Genomic DNA, 22,603 nt, shown 5'->3' with positions numbered 1-22,603 from the left:
AGTACTTTTCAAAACCGACCTTAGTTTTGACATTCGTTGGAAGAGTGGGGAGCGCGGGGGGTTGAAAGTGATCACTTCTTTAAGGGGGCCATTCTCAGAAACTACCAAACCGAAAAATTTGAAAAAAATCAGTAGGCTGCTACTATATAGTGCCTGGGCTCCGAAGTACCTTCCATGCCGATATCTGTTTAAATAAAGTTAATAATAGTATATTACTACAATTTTTTGTAATTGGTTAGAAACCCCCCTTAAGTTCATCCTAGTACCATGAAATTTTGCAGCGATATAGGCCATAATATAGAGCATGATCTTACCACGTTTGGTGGAAATCGCACTATTACTAACAAAGTTATAATACCTCTAATTTGTTGTTTCTTTGAAAATTGACGACTATGAATGTCAATATTACCCGAAAGTATTATAGATACTCTCACATAATCATCATCATCATCAACGGCGCAACAACCGGTATCCGGTCTAGGCCTGCCTTAATAAGGAACTCCAGACATCCCGGTTTTGCGCCGAGGTCCACCAATTCGATATCCCTAAAAGCTGTCTGGCGTCCTGGCCCACGCCATCGCTCCATCTTAGGCAGGGTCTGCCTCGTCTTCTTTTCCTACCATAGATATTGCCCTTATTGACTTTCCGGGTGGGATCATCTTCATCCATACGGATTAAGTGACCCGCCCACCATAACCTATTGAGCCGGATTTTATCCACAACCGGACGGTCATGGTATCGCTCATAGATTTCGTCATTGTGTAGGCTACGGAATCATCCATCCTCATGTAGGGGGCCAAAAATTCTTCGGAGGATTCTTCTCTCGAACGCGGCCAAGAGTTCGCAATTTTTCTTGCTAAGAACCCAAGTTTCCGAGGAATACATGAGGACTGGCAAGATCATAGTCTTGTACAGTAAGAGCTTTGACCCTATGGTGAGACGTTTCGAGCGGAACAGTCTTTGTAAGCTGAAATAGGTTCTGTTGGCTGACAACAACCGTGCGTAGTTGTTATCGGTTGTGATTTTCGACCCTAGATAGGAGAAATTGTCAACGGTCTCAAAGTTGTATTCCCCTATCCTTATTCTTGTTCGTGTTTGTGTTTGACCAGTGCGGTTTGATGTTGTTGGTTGATTCGTCTTCGGTGCTGACGTTGCCACCATATATTTTGTCTTGCCTTCATTGATGTGCAGCCCAAGATCTCGCGCCAATTGCCGCCTGCTCGATCTGGATGAAGGCAGTTTGTACGTCTCGGGTGGTTCTTCCCATGATGTCGATATCGTCAGCATAGGCCAGTAGTTGGGTGGACTTGAAGAGGATCGTACCTCTTGCATTCACCTCAGCATCACGGATCACTTTCTCGAGGGCCAGGTTAAAGAGGACGCATGATAGGGCATCCCCTTGTCGTAGACCGTTGTTGATGTCGAATGGTCTTGAGAGTGATCCTGCTGCTTTTATCTGGCCTCGCACATTGGTCAGGGTCAGCCTAGTCAGTCTTATTAATTTCGTCGGGATACCGAATTCTCTCATGGCCGTGTACAGTTTTACCCTGGCTATGCTATCATAGGCGGCTTCAAAGTCGATGAACAGATGGTGCAACTGTTGTCCATATTCCAACAGTTCTTCCATCGCCTGCCGCAGAGAGAAAATCTGATCTGTTGCTGATTTGCCTGGAGTGAACCCTCTTTGGTATGGGCCAATGATGTTCTGGACGTATGGGGCTATCCGGCCTAGCAAGATAGTGGATAGTGGTATCTTATAGATGGTACTCAGCAACGTGATACCTCTATAATTGCTGCACTGTGTGATATCTCCCTTTTTATGTATGAGACAGATAATGCCTCGTTGCCAATCGTCAGGCATTGATTCGCAGTCCCATACCTTGAGCACAAGTTGATGAACCACTTGGTGTAACTGGTCGCCTCCATATTTAACCAATTCGGTTGTAATTCCATCGGCTCCTGGCGACTTATGGTTTTTTAGCCGATGAATTGCACGGCCTGTTTCTCCTAAACTTGGTGGTGGCTGTATTTGTCCGTCGTCTTCAGTTGGCGGGACCTCCAACTCGCCGATGTTCTGGTTGTTCAGTAGCTCATCAAAGTACTCAACCCATCGCTCTAATATGCCCATTCTGTCGGAAATCAGATTTCCCTCTTTGTCTCGGCAGAATGAGCATCGAGGTGTATAAGGCTTCATCCTGCTGACTTGTAGGTAAAACTTCCGCGCCTGGTGCGGTTGCTCCCTGTACTTTTCTAATTCACAGACTTGTTGGTTCACCCAGGCTTCCTTTTTCCATCTGTGAAGTCGCTTCTCCGCTCGACGGAGTTCGTGATAAGTCTCCCGTGCCCGCGTTCTTTGAGAATGCAACATTACTCGGTATGCGGCATTCTTCCGTTCAGTTGCTAGCTTACATTCATCGTCAAACCAGCCGTTCCGACTCCTTTTGCGGCTGGGGCCAAGTATATTTGTCGCCGTATCCATGATAACGTTTTTCAGGTGGTTGTGAAGATCATTAGTTGATGCTTCATCTCCAGGTCCTCTATTGACTGCGGTTATTGCGGCATCCATTTCCCTCTTATAGGTGTCGCGGAGGGTTGTGTTGTGGATGGCTTCAGTGTTCACTGTCACCTGATTGTCAGAGGGGATTCTAGGTGGTATTGTTATTCGAGCTCGGAGCACCATGCCAACGAGATAGTGATCCGAGTCTATATTGGCCCCCCTATATGTTCTGACATTCATCAAGGCTGAGAGGTGGCGGCGTTCGATCAACACGTGGTCAATTTGGTTGAAAGTGGTCCCGTCTGGAGAGGCCCACGTACGTTTGTGGACCGCTTTCCGCGCAAACCAGGTACTTCCAACAACCATTTCGTGTGACCCTGCTAACTGAATAGTCCGCAGTCCGTTATCATTTGTTTTTTCGTGTAAGCTATGGGAGCCAACGTATCGCCTGAATACGGGCTCCTTCCCTACTTGGCTGTTAAAATCCCCAAGTATGATTTTGATATCATATCTGGGACAGGCTTCGAGGGTTCTTTCTACTGCCTCGTAGAAGGTATCCTTCTCCGACTCTGCAGTCTCCTCTGTAGGGGCGTGAACGTTTATGAGGCTTATATTTCTAAACTTGCCTCGCAAGCGCAGAGTGCATAGCCGTTCGCTTATGCTTTCAAAGCCGATAACAGCAGGTTTCATTTTTTGGCTGACTAAGAAACCTACTCCGAGCACATGGTTTACTGGATGACCGCTATAATATATGGTGTAGTGGCTCTTCTCCAGGAAACCGGTCCCTGTCCATCGCATCTCTTGCAACGCTGTTACATCAGCCCTATATTGGGACAGGGTATCGGCTAGCTGCTTATCAGCTTCATCTCTGTACAGGGAGCGCACGTTCCATGAGAAAATGCGCAAATCGTTGTTCCTTTGTCGTTGCCGGGTCCATCCTATCCGAGGCTCCTGTTGTGGCTTCGTAACAGGTTGTTTTCCGTGTAGGGTTGTCAGCCCTACCCAACCCCCAACCTGGAGGAACAGTTGGTACAATTTGTCCCGTTTTTAGGCGCGGGAGACTTGCCTTCATCCTTCTCCGGCTGCAGCTTTTCGTCAAGAAAGAGCTCCCAGCGGTCACCACGTGGAGGTGGAGATAGGGTTTGGTAGTAGAGCTGTTGGTGTTGGTTCAGCAGGCATTTCCCAGGTTTTATGCTCCATCGTGGGTACCAATCCACGTTTCGCCCCGGGACCTATACTACCCTTTGACCACCACTCTCACATTATATGTGGATATATTACGTGCTACGTACTAAGAAATACACAAAACCTTTCGTACCTGAAGCGTCCAGCTTCCGGTCTCCCGACTTGTTTTTTTCTTTTTTGAAGAGGTGGAAATCTTTAAAATTCTCTGGTCTGGATACACCAGTGTGTGAGATATGTACCCTCTAAAATCATCAATTATTCCCGATTCTAATACAGGCGTAATTTCTTCTCCGGCGCTTCGTGCTGAGGGCCGCTTCTGTTTTTTCCTCTGCAAATGTCAGACCAGAGCTTTCTAGCCAACTTTTAACAGCGCTAACTCCCTCCATGCAGGTCCTACTAAGATAATGAAACGACCACTCCCTGGTTGTTTCCATAATCTATTAATACTCTATTCAATGAAACGCCGATAATGAAGGTGAAATACATATAAAGATATTCTCAGTGAACAACATAAGATCAAAGCAAGAGTTACTCAGGGGAGTGTACCCGGTCCTCTACTGTATTGCATCCGACTTTCCTGTTAGCGAGTTCACTACCATAGCCATCTTTGCTGTCGACACCGCATTCTTAAGGGACGGGTACCATTTGAATTTCATCAAAGTATGAATGAATCTCCCACTCATCTCAGATTTTTTGGCCCCTTTTAATAATTTTTGGGACCATTTAATGTGAAATTGCTATTTTTCACGAAAAATTTGGCCATTTTACAAGTAAAAACCCTCTAAAATAAAAAAAATGTAAAACTCGCCGTTATTTTATGTGCAAAATGCGTGTACCAAATTTGAAACGAATCAGCCAAGTAATTTTAAAACCCTATACCTCGCTTAAGTTGATATGCAGACTCGAAACTGATTTCTCTACACCTTCCCTCTAAGAGAATTAAAAAACAGTTTTCAAATGTGAATGAAAGTTAACAAGTTGAAGTGTGTCCAAGTAACTTTCACTTTGCGGGCAACTGGAAACACAGAGGCGAAAAATCAGCACCTTAAACTTAAGCGGGGAAACCACATTTTTATTGCATTGATCGTTAGCTTAGCTATCCTAAAATACTCTGCAGAAACTTCAAAGCTCCAATCCCTTTTCTCCCATGGCACTTGTTGCCGTATATCTTTTCACCCACATAACCATAAAGATTGCCTACAGTGACGATCGAGATCGATTAAATCTTTCTTGGTATCAAGTCGACCTGTTTGTGGTGCGTATGCGATGAAAAAATGAATAATGCGAGCAGCTAATATAATGGTGAGGTTCATCAGCCAATCATCAAATCGCTCAAACCCTCAGAGATGGCAAATAGAGAAGTTTATAGGCATTTTTACCGGGTTCACATTACAGCTCGCAGCTTTCTTGTGTGCAAATATAATTCGAATGGTTTCTGCGAGTTCTCTTTCCGGTGAGAGTGGTAATAGTTAGTGTGCAGGCGCGTATTTTTTTGCTCAGACTAGTTTATTTATGTCCTGCCGTGGTCCAAGCATCAAGCCCATTTCTCGACAGGAGCCGGGCTCGTCCACCCGCGTCGACTAAGGTGAACGCCCTAGCATTTCTCCGAGACTTATGCTCTCTAAGAGACTCTTATGCGTCTAAGATTTAAAATATACCGATATCGGCACCGGTATGCTCTCAGCCATCTTGATGATTGCTAACATCAGAGCATCAGAGCTTGATATGGTGTCTCCAATAGTCATCGACAGACTTTTTGAGGTGATATTCGTCCATCTACCTCGTTTATAACAATCTCACAGTCAGTACGCCCCAGTTTTGTATTGGTCACTTCAAATATATCGGTACTCTTGTTCCAGCTTCTGCTCAACCATCTGTCAGACCTTCTTCACTTGAATTTAAGGGGGGTCCCATACATGCAAAGAGGGGGTGTACATTTTTCCTCAAATATAGTCATGAGGGGTATCAAATGAAAGGTCTCAGTTAGTACTTTTCGAAACCGATCTTAGTTTCGTCATTTATTGGAAAAGTGGGGAGTTGAAAGTGATCATTTCTTTAATGGACTCATTCTCAGAAACTACTCAACCGAAGAATCTGAAAAAAAAATCAAATTCAAGACTTTGAATGTCAGTATCACTTGAAAGTGGATATTTTCACATAATAGGTGCATATATTACGTGCTACATACTAATGAGATAAATGCGCAGTCAAATCTCTTTATGAAAGAAATACACAAAATTCGTAAATGAAGCGTCTAGCTTCCGATTTCCCGACTTGTTTGGCACTATTCTGCACGATGATATTTCCATCATACGGAAGCTCACAGTTGGCATTCAGTATGTTTAGTCCGGAATGGATTTATGTATGTATTTTGTAAAAGTCACATCTTCCTCTTTTCATGCCTTTCTCTCGTTCGAGGCGTTGGCGGCTGATCACTACTTGCACCACTCCCTGTCGGGAGCTGGTCCGGGGAGAATCGACAGTTTCTGAAATGACAGCTTGCCACTGTTACTTCGATCACCTTTTGGGTCGCTTCCTATTAGTTTCAATTCCAACGTCAATGTTTGCTAGCGAATCTTAAGTGTCAGTGCGCATTACATAATCCTACTGTATAATTTACCAACAGTATCCGAGACTTATATGATTTTCACATGCGTCGATAGAAACAGAGTGAAGCTTGAACGCTGTCAAAGTGGAATTCACTTCCGATTTTTTCATCTACCTCTTATACCGAATAATAAATTCGGCTTTACAGGAAGTTATTTGTATTTATTTTAATTTTTTATAGATTTCGTCGCTGACGAGTAACGTTACTTATTCTAGAACTTTCGTTGTTGCAGGGAAGAGTTTCACTGGAAAGAATGTGGCTTATGGATTGTTTTATTATTCCGTTCTAAGTTATAATCGGCGGTGAAAGCGCAGTACAGGTTTCAGGGCGCAAACGTAGATTGGTGCCCACGATGGAGCACAAAACCTGCTAAACTAACACCAAAAGGTCCACTACCAAAGCCTACTTTCCCCTCCACGTGGTAACTGCTGGGAGTTTTTCTTAATGAAAAACTGCAAATGAAGGCAGGCTTCCGGCTCGTAAAAACGGGACAAGTAAACGAACTCTCACGAATTAGATGGATTCTACAACGACAGCCTTGGCAAAAAAAAATGACAATCGATTTGGGCATTTTTTCAGGGAACGTGTGTTGAAAAGAGTAGGAGTTGCTAAACGGCTAGCTTATACCAGATCCCAACATAAGGCTTATGACACAAGGTTACAAGAGAAGCGCTGGACCAATTTCCTAGAGAGGAGCCATTACACCATATATGGCCTTCCAGCAAAATGTGTGCTCAGGTTAGGTTTCTAAATCAGTACAAAAAACGTTACTTGCTTCTTTCGGCTTTGAAAACATGAACCAAAGGCTATGTAGTATTCACATATGAGGCAAATATTCTAAATACAAACCTCATACTTTTACGCTCTCAACGAGGAGGCTGCAGAATCGGAGAAGGATACAGGCAGTGGTACGAACCTTCGAAGCCCTCCAAAAGGATATTTGGAGAATTCAACAGCCAAGTAGTAGCACATGCGTCGATTTCCATTTTCATTGACAACGGACTGCGGACAAAATGGTTTTTTGAAAAACCTGCTTTGCACGAAAATCCGTCCACAAACCAAAACTAACCATGTGTGGATTGAACAGCGCCATCTCTCAACCTTGATGCATCTTAGAAGATATTGGGGACCAACATAAACTCGGATCACTATTTCACATGGTGCTGAGAGCTTGCATAACAAATCCACCTCCAATCCGAATGGAATGATAATGAACACAATATGTCTATAAGGGGAAAACGGGTGCCGTGGCTAATAAACATCCTGCGGATGAAGCATCGCCAAATTATTTTTACAGCCACGTGCTGAACGTTATGCTATCTCGCTAGTCCGAATGGCTCTTTACGCCCAGAACCTCCTTGGGTGATGTCCTGGCCCAGAATGAATGGAGGATGAGCATTTGTCAGTGATTTTTCCGGTTTAAGTTGGTGGAGATCGGTATGATGCAAAAACACGATGTGCTTGCTGCAGATTTACGCATAACTGTGACAAGAAGTTTTCGTTGCTTTCCAAAAAGTTTAAAAAGTTTAAGCGCAAGCGCTACAGACAAACAAATACAGTGTGCCTTTTTAAAGAATGACATTGATAGATAAATCTCGCTACGGCCATCCATCTGACGTGGATTATCTGGCATACTAAGCCGCTCTAAGCAAATAATCACGAGTTGTCGACAAATATTGGAAAGCCAAAATTTTCCGCTCATCGGCATCTAAAGAGATAAGATAAGATTCACACAGATTAATAAATTTGCAAACTGGGAAGTTCATCTGGTGACAAATAGTTTTTCCAAGCAGCGGAAATTGGAAATTTTCCCATAAACCTGACAAAAAGAACAGTTTGGATAAGCAACGAAATCAAGCAATTCAGTTGTTCGCCAAGACAGATTTGGAAAAAAAGGTTATATTAGGTGTTTGGTGGAATTTTTGACAGTGTTTGGCATTTTGAATCAACTTGACAATTTTGAATTAATCCCAAGCTTCAGTAGTCGACTAGAGTGTTCATGTATCTGAAGTTATGCGGACTTTTATTCTGGATTGTTCAATAAAAAGCTAGTTCTGTTGCAGTACTGTGCTGCGCATAGGTCTCAATTAACCCATTGAAAATTGCAAGAACTCGTTGCGAGAACAAACGGGTTATATTCCGAAGAATATATTGTTTATTTTAGTTACTAATTCCTTTTAATAAAATATTTAATTTTTGTCAAAAGTAAGATATTAGTTAAGAAAGTTTAACATTCTGAAAACTATTTTCCGTCTTCACATTCTTTTTTCAAAGTTTCACATATCGTTCACAACTTTCGCAACTTAAAAGTTGCGCCACTGTGTGCCTCGAAAGCGGCACTCGTCAAAACTAAGTAAATCTCGATTATACAAAACTTTTGGAAAGTGACAATTTAACAAAAGTCTTTCATCCCTTTATCAATGACAGCGTGGAAGAAACTTCCAACAAAGGGCTAAGGGTTAAGTGATGGAATCACTTTCTTTTATTGTTACGAGCTTCTTTGGAAATTTTCAGTGAGTAGTGAAATCACTGTGAGGAGCTTCCTTTTCCGCTTATTTTTCTTTTCTCGGTAGCTTGTTCAGGCAACCAAATCAACCGAGGGCATAGAATCCTCGTAAAAAATGGGGTAAAAATAGTCTTGCAAATGTCTGGCCCACTGTGCAGTGGCATTTCATGAATAATTCTTTTTTGGTGAAATGGAAAAGAGTACTTTCATTGCCTTTATTTGTTCTGTTGGAATGAATACTGAGGAGGAGTGGAATAGATTTCCTGGCTTCCGTGAGAAAGAAAGTTCCGCTACGTTTAAGCGAAATGCTTTGTTCTTTGCACAGAGTGAAGCCGCCGGCTAAAGACAAGCAGTATTTAAGTTAATCGCAAGCGTAGTTTAAATTGGAACTAGAGGAATGTTTGCTTTGGACTCGTTTTCAAACGACCAGCAGAAATACCGACGCATTTATAAATAATATTCTATTCGAATGAGTGGTTTTTGTGGAATTTATTGAGGACAAAAGAATAACTATGCAATCAAATGCTAAGTATCGTTACTATATTCTGCGGCGAGTAATACGACCAGCGGCGCGTACTCTTTTAGGTACTTTCTTGGGAAGCATCATTGACATACCGTTCAACGAAACGTTTATAGGTTCATGTATGTTATTTCGGTGAGGCAAAAGTTGTCACCAACATTCGTTCTTTAAAAGAAATTAGGCAAATATAAGATACTAGTTGAACCCGACCGGCCTTATTCTGCCTGTGTATATTTGTAAAAACTGCAGGTAGTCTAAAAAGTGAATCAAACTCCTGATACACTTGCTGTTCACTTGGTGCTCTGAGGTGGCAGAGGGGAAGATGGTCTGGACCGAAACCAAGTGTCCGAAGAGACTCTTCATGTGGTGGTACGGGGATACGTTGCATCCACGTTGGTTTGGTGGCCGTGGTGCAGTAGGCGAATGTTCAAATTTTAAAACAATTCAAAATCAATTTTTCATCTAAATTTTAATACATCTTTGAAGTGATGATGACCTTTCCAAATGAAAAAATATCCGTTAATAAGAAATTGTAGTTTCCGAAAATGATATCAAATCTGATATTAAATGATTGAAGGAAAGGAAAATTGTGATTTCTTTGGGAGGTGAATCTTTTTGAGACTATTTATGCAAACCGAAAACCAACAAAGCGGGGCCCCGTACCGCGCAAAAACTGGTTAATCAGGCGGAGGCACATCTCCGAAATACTGAGTGCCAGGTGATGACACTTAAGAAGGGAGAAGTTGGGACGTCAAGCAGTGGATCCAAGGTTAATATTGGTATACTGTGTGGACAACAACCAACAAACGCCACTGTTCAAAAAGCAAAGACCAGCAAAAGCATGTCCGAGATAAATATATCAGACGCCTGGAAGGAGACAGGTCTCATTGGTGTTAAATGGTACTTGCGCTACCTGAAGGAAGGCCTGAAACCAAAAGAAGGCTCAGGACAGGCCTAAGCCATCTCTACCAGAGTCGAGAAAGCGGGGAGCAGCAGAGATTAGGAAGCCCGCCATTGGCTATGCTTGTGCGATCGAGGACATTCGACTTGCCATACTGCCAAAAATGTTTCCCGAGCAAATACTCACTCGTGAGGTGCAGGACTTCGAAACTTGTGTTCACCGGGATACGCTTCCGACCACGCCTTATACTGGTGGACTGCGCGATAGAAGAGACTACAGAGTGGATTAGAACCATGGGTAGGTAGGTATCGGTGGCCGCTCAGAGGAACCCAATTAGTGCTTTGGTGCGCCGTTTTGATGTCACAAACTCCTAAGACAGTGAGTCCAGCCGGCTCTGATCTTCAGAGCCACCCCGTAGCTTTCACGAAAGAAAGCAGTTCTCCCGCCCTGCAGCTAGAAACCTCCCTGAGGTCCCCAAAGAATAGTTTACCAAGTGTCCGCAGCCTGAATCTAGCCAGAGCTGGGCAATCGTTGAGAAAGTGCATGAAGGTTTCCCTTCCTTACCCGCAGCTTTGACAATGCGAATTGTAGGATATGTTGAGCCTAGCGGCATGGTTCCCTATGAGCTAGTGCCCCGTGCAGACCGCCGTAATCTTGAATGCATTTGCACGCGTATCCAAGAAGGCAGCAAGGGTATACTGCTTGCAATGCAGCGACCGCTCCACCGTGCCAATTACCTCGTGGAGGGCGGTTTCTGTGGATTTTCCTTTCAGATAGGCATGCTGGGACTTAGAGAAAGGCGTTCTCTCCATAATCCTCCTTAAGTGAATGTCTAGGACGCGTTCTAGGGTCTTCAGCACGAAATAGGTCAGGCTGATTGGTTGAAAGTCCTTCGCGAACTCATGATCGCGCCTTCCCGCTTTCGGTATGAAAACCACTCGTACGCTCCTCCAGAACTGCGGTACGTATCCTAAAGAGATGCAGCTCCCGTAAATCTCAACAAGCCACGGCTCAACCTTTTCCTGCTGTTTCTGTACCATGACTGGCATTTTGCCATCTCGGCCTGGAGATTTGTATGCGGAGAAGCTGTTTATAGCTCAGCCGATCCTACCCTTGGTAATTACCGACTTGATAGTCTCGCACAACTGGAGTTGCCGCAAACCCTCCAAGCAAGGGTCTGACACACAGTCCTCCTCGCTGGAAGGAAGTGCGTTTGAACCAGCACCTGCAGGGTTTCGCTAGAAGATTCCGTCTAGGAACCTTCCGACTTTTTAAGAAAGGATGGGCTCTTATCTTCCTTGGACAGGATCTTACTGAGCCTTACGGATTTGCTTTTACTTCCGATGTTCTAACAATAAACAATAGACCGCCTCTTGGCGATCCTGATGGCCGACTTGTACTTCTTCAAATGTTGAAGATTTCTCTCGTCAGCTTCCTGAGGCTTGAGAGATCTTCATTCCCCCACGGTGGCAGGGGCTTTTTGGTGTACTTAGTAGGGCACGAGACTTTAAAGGCGGTATCGATTGCCTTTTCCAGATCCCCGACCTTTGACTCCAGATCGTCTGTCGTGCCAATCTTACCAATTTGCGCACCAGAGCTCTTAATGTTCTTAATTACCTGGCCAAACTTTCTCCAGTCGATCCTCCTGGGGTCTCTAAAGCGCTTGTAGGCATCCGCGGCGAGACCTAAAATTAAAAGTATCCAACTGTGATCAGAGAAGGATCTCTAGGTCAGACACTCTCCACTCCACTCCTAAGAATCCCATTCTCGATTATTAGGATGATATCAAGGACCTCCTCCCAACCATCACAGTTCTCCGAGCAGGGGAAATGGAAGGTTAGTGTACTGCCCCTGTTACAGACCGTTAGATTTGAAGTGATAATAAAATCAAAGAATTGACTCACCTCTTTCGTTGATTTCGGAGCTGCCCAAAGCGTATGCCTTGCACTTAGCGTCTCACCTAATCAGCAGGTAGGCTTCCATTGTTGTTATGGTGTTCGTCAGATGTTCTAGGTCTTCTGACGGAGCTGATCGGTCGTGAGCCATGTAAGCCGATTAAATATACACGTTCTCTGCCCCCGCCTGCTGCAGCTTGACCACGACTAGGTCGCTGGAACTCAGATCCGGGCACAGGAAAGCGTGCAGATTCTTCCTCGCTACCCACCAGCGTCTCCTGTGCTGTGGAATAAATTAAAATATTTGCTTTAGAGCGCTTTGATGGTTTGGTGGCCTTCGACCCAGGGCTCCTGTATAAGTGCGATGTCGATGTCTTCCTCTAAGAGGAAGACAAGCAGATTAGCCGAGGCACTTCGAGTGCTGCAGATTTATTTGCGTTACCCTCAGCATGATCTGCTTACGTGGGGGGCTCTTCAGTCCCCATCGTACCGTCGATCGTCATCTCCCCCAAACAGCTCGTTGGCGGCGTCGATTTGGTTTAGGTCGTCGTCCGGTTTTGCAGAGCGGAAAACTTTTACCTTTGCATTCCTGACTCCGAACCACACTTTATAGTCGGCCCTTTTCAACGCCTCCAGGCACTCCTCGTTTATACGGAGTAGTTCAGGCTGGCTGTTTGTCTGAGGTGCCTCCTCCTTGATAACAACCCAGTCGTCCATGGAAATCTCGGGGTTGCGAAGACGCAAGAATTGGTCGAGCTTGTCCTTCTCCATGGATGATCTTGAGCTTTACGCCTTCCCAGGCCTCGCTGATCTGATCGTGACGCACGAACCGAGAAAGTCCTTAGAGAACTAGTCCATGCAAACTATTACGTGGAACCCATGGAACATCTGAGAGGAATCAAAGTAGGGGATGAGTCCCGGGTGTTTGCCTCCGGTGTCCAGGAGATGCTCATTGACCATGCCCGACAGCCTGGCCTCAACACTGGTCCACACCTCCACCGCTAGTTTGCCGCTATTAGAATTGCCGTCCGCCAGCGCTACACGTAAGTGGCTCCCGGCCACTTTACTGAAGGCTTCGCAGTTCGTGGCCCGTCGGCTGACGGTTGCTGCGCAATTTCTTTCGGATATTGCTTAGTGTCTGCGCTCTTGCTCACTCTCCTCTGCTTCTCATCTTGCTCGACCTTGTGTTGAGATCCATCGCGTTTCAGAGCGATGGGCTTCGCCTTCTGCTCGTCAGCCAGGCGTTTGCTATTATAATCATCAACAATCGCCTGGTATTTAGCGAGGTTTTTTTCATCGCGCTCGTCGAAAGTAACGGCCTCCTTATTGTTAGCAATCTTGCTAAGAATATGCATGGCCTTCTGGTACTGGCTCTTGAGCAGGACACCAGTGGATCTTCACTTCTTAGCCGGTTTCCGGCGACCGACATTTTTGTCGGTTTTCGCTTGCGAGGGATCCTCTGACGCTGAGGGTTTCGGGTTAGAAGTATTATGTCTGGTACTCCCTGCACCCAGCTCGACATCAGTGGATTTCAGGCTGGAAGCCACTAGTCCGTCTGCCTCCTCGTCCTGGGAGGTCCCTGCGGTTGGTTTCAGCACAACGGTGCTACGGCTGGCACCAAGTGTACTGCTCTCGACGGTTACTGTCTCCTGGCTGGAGGTCAGCAGTTCATCCTCCGATGATGCGCCTGGCATCACCCCCTCTTCTTTTATCGTCGTTTTTTGGTTTTTTTCTTTTTTGAGAATGGAGTCCATGTCTTGGTCCCATCAGTAGTCCGGGAAGAATGTCCACCCTGGCTCGCCCGGCCGCCAGGGTAAGGGTCTTATTTGAAACTGAAGGTGTCCAAGGTGTTCAGAGTTCGTATACTAAAGACCAAGCTCCCCATTGGCCACGCAGCCCTCGGCATATGCTGTTCCACCTTGGCTTGGGGTCCTATTAGCACCTTCCCCGGTGCAGGGACGACGATCCCCGGGCTATTGCTTCGGACCATCCCCCCATGATCTACTTCACCCTAACACATGACCAGCAGACAAGCAGATCCTTATCAGTTGGATGAGCCTGGTCCCTACACACTCTTGGCCCGCCCGAAGACGGTTTCCAGCGGCCACCACGAGGAGGTCGTGTGAGAACTTGCCGAATTATGCAACATAATCAGACCAGGCCACCGATTAGAACCATAGTTCCTAGATTGCCAGGCTGGGAAGGGGTGGAACTGTCAACATGTGCTGGGGATGATATACCAGGAGCACACTTTACAGTTTTCCTGCCAAAATCCGCGACAATAGAAACGGAAGACCTTATGGGCCTCCTAATCGCCTATAATGAAGGCCTCCATACTCGACTATGGAGAGTCTTCAGAAGCAAGGTGGAGGGCAAGGGTAAACTCCTCACGATGGTGGATAGACGACCGATCCCTGAAAGCAATCAAACCTCGGAGTTGTCATATGAACTATCGATTTGGCAACATACCTTTGCACGTGCACTAGAGAAAACACGAGGAAAGGACACCTCGGAGGAAGCCACCGGATGAAAAGCATACCGAGGTTCCTGGAAGAAGTTTCGAAAGCCATAGAGGTGGAAAGGATTGGATCAACCAGGGAAGTAGACTTGCTGCCCAGTGCAAGAGCAGAAGCTGGACGAGCTAGACCTAGGAATTTTAGGGCTCAGCGTGGACAGAGACGGGTAGAAAAGCGCCTACGTTGGTGGAGGGATACTCCGACAGTGGGGAAGAGCTCCAAACAATAACGGAGCCAATGGCCAGCACTAAGATAGCTCAGATAAACCTCCACCATGTGAAAGCTGCATCCTGCGGTAATTGCAAGGGCACTGTTCAAAAGAGCAACATTGGAATAGTGCTGGCTCAGGAGCCCTGGGTATACCGGGGCCAGATTCGCGATCTGCAAGGAGGAAGCATGCAGGAAATTTGGGACTCCTCTTGTGAAAATCAAAGAGCTTGCATAATTCTTAGAAGTAATGTCTTTCAGAGTTCTTAGAATTCTTAACCGGGGACCTTGTGGCTATGCAAGTCTCATTGGAAGCCGGGAGGCGCACTTCGAGAGGCAGTCGTCGCTACGGGGATACTTCTCACGAGACGAAATCCAGGGCTCCACCAGAACTAGTCGCTAAACTGCTGAAGTACTATGAGAAGAGGGCGTTACCACTTCTCCTCGGCTGCGATGCCAACGCCCGCCAGGAAGCTTGGTTAGCAGCGACACCAATCGTAGAGGTGGGTACCTTCTTGAATTCTTAGCAATAAGTTAGGAATATGTAACTTATGGAACACTCCAACATTTGTGACCAGCACTAGACAGGAGGTACTAGACATAACTCTAGGGAATGCTCTAATGAACGGAATGGTCAGGGAATTGTAGGGTGTCGGATGAACCCTCTATGTCTGATTACAGGATAATCAGATTCAACATTGAGGGTAACTTCGAAATAATAAGGAATCCTAGGAGAACGGATTGGGAATCCTACGCAGCATACTTGAGCAACAACATTGCCCATCTTCAAGGGGGCGGTGACATCAGGAGCGAACTGGAATTAGAAACAGTGGTGGAAAACTTCAACACAGTCGTCATTGATGCATATCAGGTGAGCTGTCTGGCTAAGACAGTTAAGTCATGAAGGGATGTGCCATGGTGGAGTAGGAACCTAGCCAGGATGAGAACAGAGGCAAGAAAACTCTTCAACCGGGCAAAACAAACTGGGGACTGGCAGAGGTACAACAATGCACGCGATAAGAGAAACAAAAACGGAACAGCTTCAAGGAATTCTGTGAAGGGATCAAACAGATCACAGAAGCAACCAGGCTTCACAAGACTGTAGACAATCGTGGAAATATCCTCTGTCTGTTTGAAGAAGGAAGATGGGACATTTACCGAGAAGAAGGAGTACGAGGTACACCTACTTCTCAGAATAAATTTCTCGGGGTCCTACCCCACGGTGGCAGGCGACAACATTCTGCCTGACACCCCAACAACGAATAAAAGAGAAGAAACGAGAACTGGAAACTAGCAAAAGATATATGCTTAGAAGCTAGGCTAAGGTGGGCAGTGGGAACTTTTAAACCACTGAAATCTCCCGCAGTAGATGACATTTGCCCAGCACCAATCCAGAAAGATCCAGAAAGGCCTAGCAATTATTTTAGAGTTTCTTCTGAGGGTGGAAAGGGGGAGCATAGTACTGGGATAAATACCAAGGGCATGGAGACGAGCAGAAGTGGTCTTTATTCCGAAAGCGGGTAAACATGATCTTTTTCACTCTAAATTTTTCCTAACATCGTTCATACTCAAAACGGTGGAGAAGGTCATAGACAACGATATTAGGACTAACGTTGTAAAGCGTAATCCACTACATCACTGTTAACGCTTACCGGGCAGGACGGTGAACTGAAACTGCTCTATATCAGCTGACACAAAAAACAAAAGAAATTGCACTGTGCGTGTTTTTGGGTATCGAAGGAGCATTCGACGTTGCAGCCCGAAGATACTACTTTGGATATATACTGCAATAGTAAGGCCAATGATTACCTATGGAGTTGCTAATCTGGGCAGAAAAAATTGAACTCAGCACACAACCCAGGGAGTTACATAAGCTCCAAAGACAGGCTTGCGTGTGTATCAGTGAGCTAATGAGGACATGCCCAAAGGCATCCCTGGCGGCTCTTTTGGGATTAAGGGGAAGGAGTGGATGCCGGTGTCGTTGGTCCAAGGAAAATGTATTTTGAGCCAATGGACAGGTACACTAGCATATTCCAGGGGGAAATATACGCCATAGACAAATGTGCCTCCTTTAAAATACAAATGAACTACAGGGCGCAGAACATAGCTGCATCAAGGTACTTAGATCCACCGAGGTGAATTCTAAACTGGTGTGGGAGTGCCTTGAGAGACTGAATACACTCGGCTCGTCCAACAAGGTCTGGATACTTTGGGATTCAGTCCATGCTGGGTTGGGAGGCAACGAGGCAGCGGACGAACTAGCCAAGAAGGGAGCAGGGACGCCTTTACAGGGGCCAGAACACTTCTGTGGAATTTGATATGGTTCCATGGCTATGCCACTTAGAAATGAAGAGGAACGGTTGAGGGAACTGTACTGGGCGGGGCTACCAGGGATAGAGCAGTCCAGGGTACTTATTGGGGGATACGAGCCCATGCGCACGAAGGATTGCTTAAATCTCACCAAAAAGAACCTCCGACTCATAGTGGGAATTCTCACTGGTAATTGTCGGCTGAACTATCACCTAGGGAAGCTAGGGATATCTACGGACACTGCCAGCAGGTTTTGTGAGGAGCATGACGAAATCTCTATACACGTCATGGGACAGTGTCCGACACTTGCGCAAAGTAGGACGAGGCATCTGGAAAAACACTTAATACCAGATGTAAAGCTGAGAGACCTGAAGTAGGGAATATACTAAAGTTCCTGACGGTTATTGGCCTGCTTGAGATACTATGGTCAATAGGTACACTATAAGCAGTAAAAGGGGCATAATACTTCTTCAAGGACGCGGTGCGACTTTCGCCGCTTAATAGAGTAATAATAATAACGGGACACCCTGTGTGATCAATAAATCAAAGAGGAGGTTTCGGCGCATTTTGTAATCGTAGTCTTCATTGCGATTGAATGCTAATTTACCTGTCGTAAGCGTTCAAACCCGTTGTATATTTTGCTCTTGGAAAATTACAGCAACTTGAATAGCAGATGCAGTAGTAAGTGGGTTCTCTTTTACAAGATGCATTTGCACGGGGATTCGTAATTCATACAGACATTGTTGAAAGTTTCATTATACTTTGAAGTGAAAGCTCCAACTTTTGATGTTTCTGCTGCTCTTGAAATAGAGGCTCTGATTCATTCCCAGTCACATGTCTTGTTCTTCAAATATTTCAGCATGGATGGTCTTTCAATGATCGTGGGATTTTCAATAATTTTCAGAACTTTAACTCCACCTCTGGAGGAGGTGAAAACTTTATGGCGGGGAGTGGAAGCTCCCCCTCTTCAAACCTGAGAAAAAACCGTGGCAACTAAAAAATCGCGCGGTCGCCCTCTCCATTTCGAAAAGAAAGTTAAGGCGCTGCCCATGGGAAGAAGAGGAGGTAAATTGTTGAGATATTTTTATTTATAAAGGGTTAAAAGGAGATACTCTACTAAGAGTATCTCCTTTTAACCCTCGCTAAACACTGATAACGGTCGTTTTCTAAGATACACTGAAGAGAGCCTATTTTGCTAGGGCAATCATCATCAAGACGTGGAGAGAGTGCTCCACGCAGGTGAATGTTTGGTCTAATATGACCTGATTGTTCTAGATTCACTTTACGCGGTAATTAATGGTTTGTATTTTTCGACCAATTTTTCGACGAATTGGTTAAATATGGAGGCGACCAGTTACACCAAGTGGCTCATCAACTTGTACTCAAGGTATGGGACAGCGAATCAATGCCTGACGATTGGCAACGAGGCATTATCTGTCTCATACATAAAAAGGGAGATATCACACAGTGCAGCAATTATAGAGGTATCACGTTGCTGAATACCATCTATAAGATATTCTCGACTATTTTGCTAGGCCGGATAGCCCCATACGCCCAGAACATCATTGGCCCATACCAAAGAGGCTTCACTCCAGGCAAATCAGCAACAGATCAGAGTTTCTCTCTGCGGCAAGCGATGGAAAAACTGTTGGAATATGGACAACAGTTGCACCATCTATTCATCGACTTTAAAGCCGCCTATGATAGCATAGCCAGGGTAAAACTGTGCACGGCGATGAGAGAATTCGGTATCCCGACGAAATTAATAAGACTGACTAGGCTGACCCTGACCAATATGCGAGGCCAGATAAAAGCAGCAGGATCACTCTCAAGACCATTCGACATCAACAACGGTCTACGACAAGGGGATGCCCTGTCATGCGTCCTCTTTAACCTGGCCCTCGAGAAAGTGATCCGTGATGCCGAGGTAAATGCAAGAGGTACGATCCTTTTCAAGTCCACCCAACTGCTGGCCTATGCTGACGATATCGACATCATGGGAAGAACCACCCGAGACGTACAAACTGCCTTCATCCATATCGAGCAGGCGGCGCGAGATCTTGCGCTGCACATCAATGAAGGCAAGACAAAATATATGGTGGCAACATCAGCACCGAAGACGAATCAACCAACAACATCAAACCGCACTGGTCAAACACGAAGAAGAATAAGGATAGGAGAATACAACTCTGAGACCGTTGACAATTTCTCCTATCTAGGGTCGAAAATCACAACCGATAACAGCTACGATCATGAAATCCGCGCACGGTTGTTGTCAGCCAACAGAGCCTATTTCAGCTTACAAAGACTGTTCCGCTCAAAACGTCTCACCATAGGGTCAAAGCTCTTCCTGTACAAGACTATGATCTTGCCAGTCCTCATGTATTCCTCGGAGGCTTGGGTTCTTAGCAAGAACAATTGCGAAATCTTGGCCGCGTTCGAGAGAAGAATCCTCCGAAGAATCTTTGGCCCCCTACATGAGGATGGACGATTCCGTAGCCTACACAATGACGAAATCTATGAGCGATACCATGACCGTCCGGTTGTGGATAAAATCCGACTCAATAAGTTATGGTGGGCGGGTCACTTAATCCGTATGGATGAGGATGATCCCACCCGGAAAGTCTATAAATAAATTTCGAATGTTGTTAACCCCGCTGCGCCACAAAGTGGTTTGAAGAGCGTTCCTCCTTTTGGATATCCTCCTGACCATCTTTCTCGCCGGAGATGGCGCTGAATACATCAAAATACCTCATTTGAAGCGCCATTATTTTTAAAGAGGGGATGAGCACTGCGATTTTTCAACGGTCTTTGAGATAAAAGGTCTCCCGCATTTCCATTCCATTATTCTCCTTTCCATCTGTGGGACAGGGTTCAAAGTTAGATCCTACCATTTTGGCATGACAATAGCCCCAATTTGGGGACACGACAACCTAGCAGGTGCAATTAATGTCCCTCTGTCTGTCTGTACGCCTGGCTGACTGACACACACACAGACTTTTCTCAGAAACAGCTGTGTCGATTAACACGAAATTTGATGTGAAGCTGGGAACTGTGAACGCCTATACTTGTATAAGTTACAGTTTTCTATGTTGAGTTGAAGGGAGGTTCCCATACAGGCAAAAGGGGGAGGGGCGTAAAATTAAAAATTAAAAGGTTAAATATACATATACATTACGAGTTACTAACATATTGAATAGCTCTCCACTTTTTTTTTTGTTAACACATTCGATTTATTTCCTTTGATTTAGTTACAAATAGCTTATGACTAAAATTAATACTAGACTTATCTCTAACAGCTTAGCTTTACCTAGAAATTAACAGTTTGCTTAATACTAGACTTAATTTACAGCAATATTAACTTATCTTATGCTTAATGCTATAGAGGGGAAAGTCAGGAAAAACCCCTCTTAAATTGTTGTTTGTTCGGTGGGATAGTTGTGCTGTGTGAATGGGTGAAGGAAGGATGCATATAGGGGCAGGTGGTGTTATTGGGCGGTGGAGTAAACGAGGCCAGTGCGATGTCGATCGTGTGGGCGGTTGAATATGATCATCTTACCGTTGCGATAACCGCTATTTTGGGAGGAAAGGGTTAGGAGGTTTGGAGGGAGGGGATGGTGGCGGTATGAGGGGATAGCGTTCTTTCACGTACCCGAAGACGCTCCATTTGAGCTGAGGATACGTCACACCATGCGAAGAATCCGTACGTGATTAAGGGACGGATAAGTTGCTTATAGCAGTAGAGTTTTACTTTGGGGAGGATGGCTGAGTCTTTCTTAAGGATGGGCCATAGGGTTTTTAGGCCTGCTAGGGTCTTTGAAAGGATGGAATTCACCTGGGGCACGGGTGATAGGCGGGTATTGAGGGTTATTCCCAGGTATTTAGTGGATTGGACGGAGGGAATGGTGGATGTTCCGATTTTGATCGTGAGGTTGCGGGTGTCGGCTAGCATCTTGCGGGTAAAGGTGGCTCTACCGCGGAAGACGATGGCTTCGCATTTGCTGGGGTTGAGGAGGAGTTTCCAGGATTGGAGGAATTTGTTGAGGGTTATGATTGTGGTATTGATGCGGTTTTGGGCGGATTGTATGTTTCGGGACGAGGTGTAAAGGATCAAGTCGTCCGCGTATTGAATGGTTTTGACCGTTCGTGGAGAGTTGGTGGGGTGTTGGAGCGGTATATCGGCGGTGTATAAGGAGAATGGGGTTGCTGACAGAATTGAGCCTTGGGGGATGCCTGCAGGAGGACTGTACGGGTCGGATAGGGTATCGTGGATACGGACTAGGGATTGGCAATCGGATAGGTAATTTAGGACAAGTTTGCATATCTGAGGGTGGAATTTGAAGGTATGGGAGAGTTTGTAGGTGAGGCCTTCGTGCCAGACCCCGTCGAAGGCTTCCTGGATGTCGAGGAGGCAAGCGGTGGTGGGGATGTTCTTGTTTAACTGGGAGAGGATCTCAGTCTTGAGGACTAGGAGAGTATGTGAGGTGCCGTGGCCACGTTTGTTGGCAAACTGGAATGTGGGAATAATGGCGTGATCAGTGATGTGCTGGAGCATGATATCGTGGATGACGTGCTCGAGAATTTTCGATGTCACGTTGAGGAGGGAGATGGGGCGGTAGCTGCCCGGGGAAGCTGAAGGTTGTTCCTTTTTTAGGATTGGGACGATGTGGGATTCTTTCCATGGAGTGGGAAAGTGTGCAGATAGGAGGCATAGATTGAAGAGTTGAGCGAAGAAAGGGCTTACGATTTTGGCGCATTTTTTTAGGATGATGATTGGGATGTGATTAGGTTGGTGGGTTTGGCTAGTCGAGGACAAGTACCACGGAGTTTATTGCATATTTGCTGATTAAGCGAGATATTTGCATGCTTCACAGCGTAGTGGTCAGTGTATAGCGTTTGGATATGGGATTGGATGAGGTGTGAAAGGGAGTAGATACGTGATTTGAGGGTGGGAGTGTTGTGCGTACCAGTTGGCTAACCTATTGCCATTGGCGTTTGTAGTTGTGTTATACCAGGTATTATGTTTGGCATTTAGGTCGCCCCCTAATACGAGGGAGAAACGTTTGTTTCGGCTAGCTGGGAGGGTTTAAGGGTTTGGTCGGGACAGTAGAGGCTACCTAGAAATGTGATGGAGGAGGGTGTGGCAATGGACACGACAGTTAGCTCTATGGATGGGGCAATAGTGTTTGGGATGTAGACCCGTTAGGCGTCTAGGGGATTCGCCGCTAATATGGCTGTGCCTCCGCCTTGGCGGTCAATGCGGTCGGATCGGAAGGTGGTATAGTTGGGGATGTGTAGCTTGTGTCTTGGGTGAAGTTGATGCAGGATGGATTTTCTTCCTGCTTCTTTGGGCATTGTCGTGGCCCGTGGGGAGTGTTGCATTTAACGCAACGGTAAGCCAGATTGCAATTGGACGCTGCATGCCCAATGCGCTGGCAGTTGCGGCATTGGGTGATTT

The sequence above is a fragment of the Hermetia illucens genome, chromosome 1 (assembly GCF_905115235.1).
Source record: "Hermetia illucens chromosome 1, iHerIll2.2.curated.20191125, whole genome shotgun sequence".
Lineage (NCBI taxonomy): Eukaryota > Metazoa > Arthropoda > Insecta > Diptera > Stratiomyidae > Hermetia > Hermetia illucens.
Note: the sequence above shows the minus strand (reverse complement) of the source record.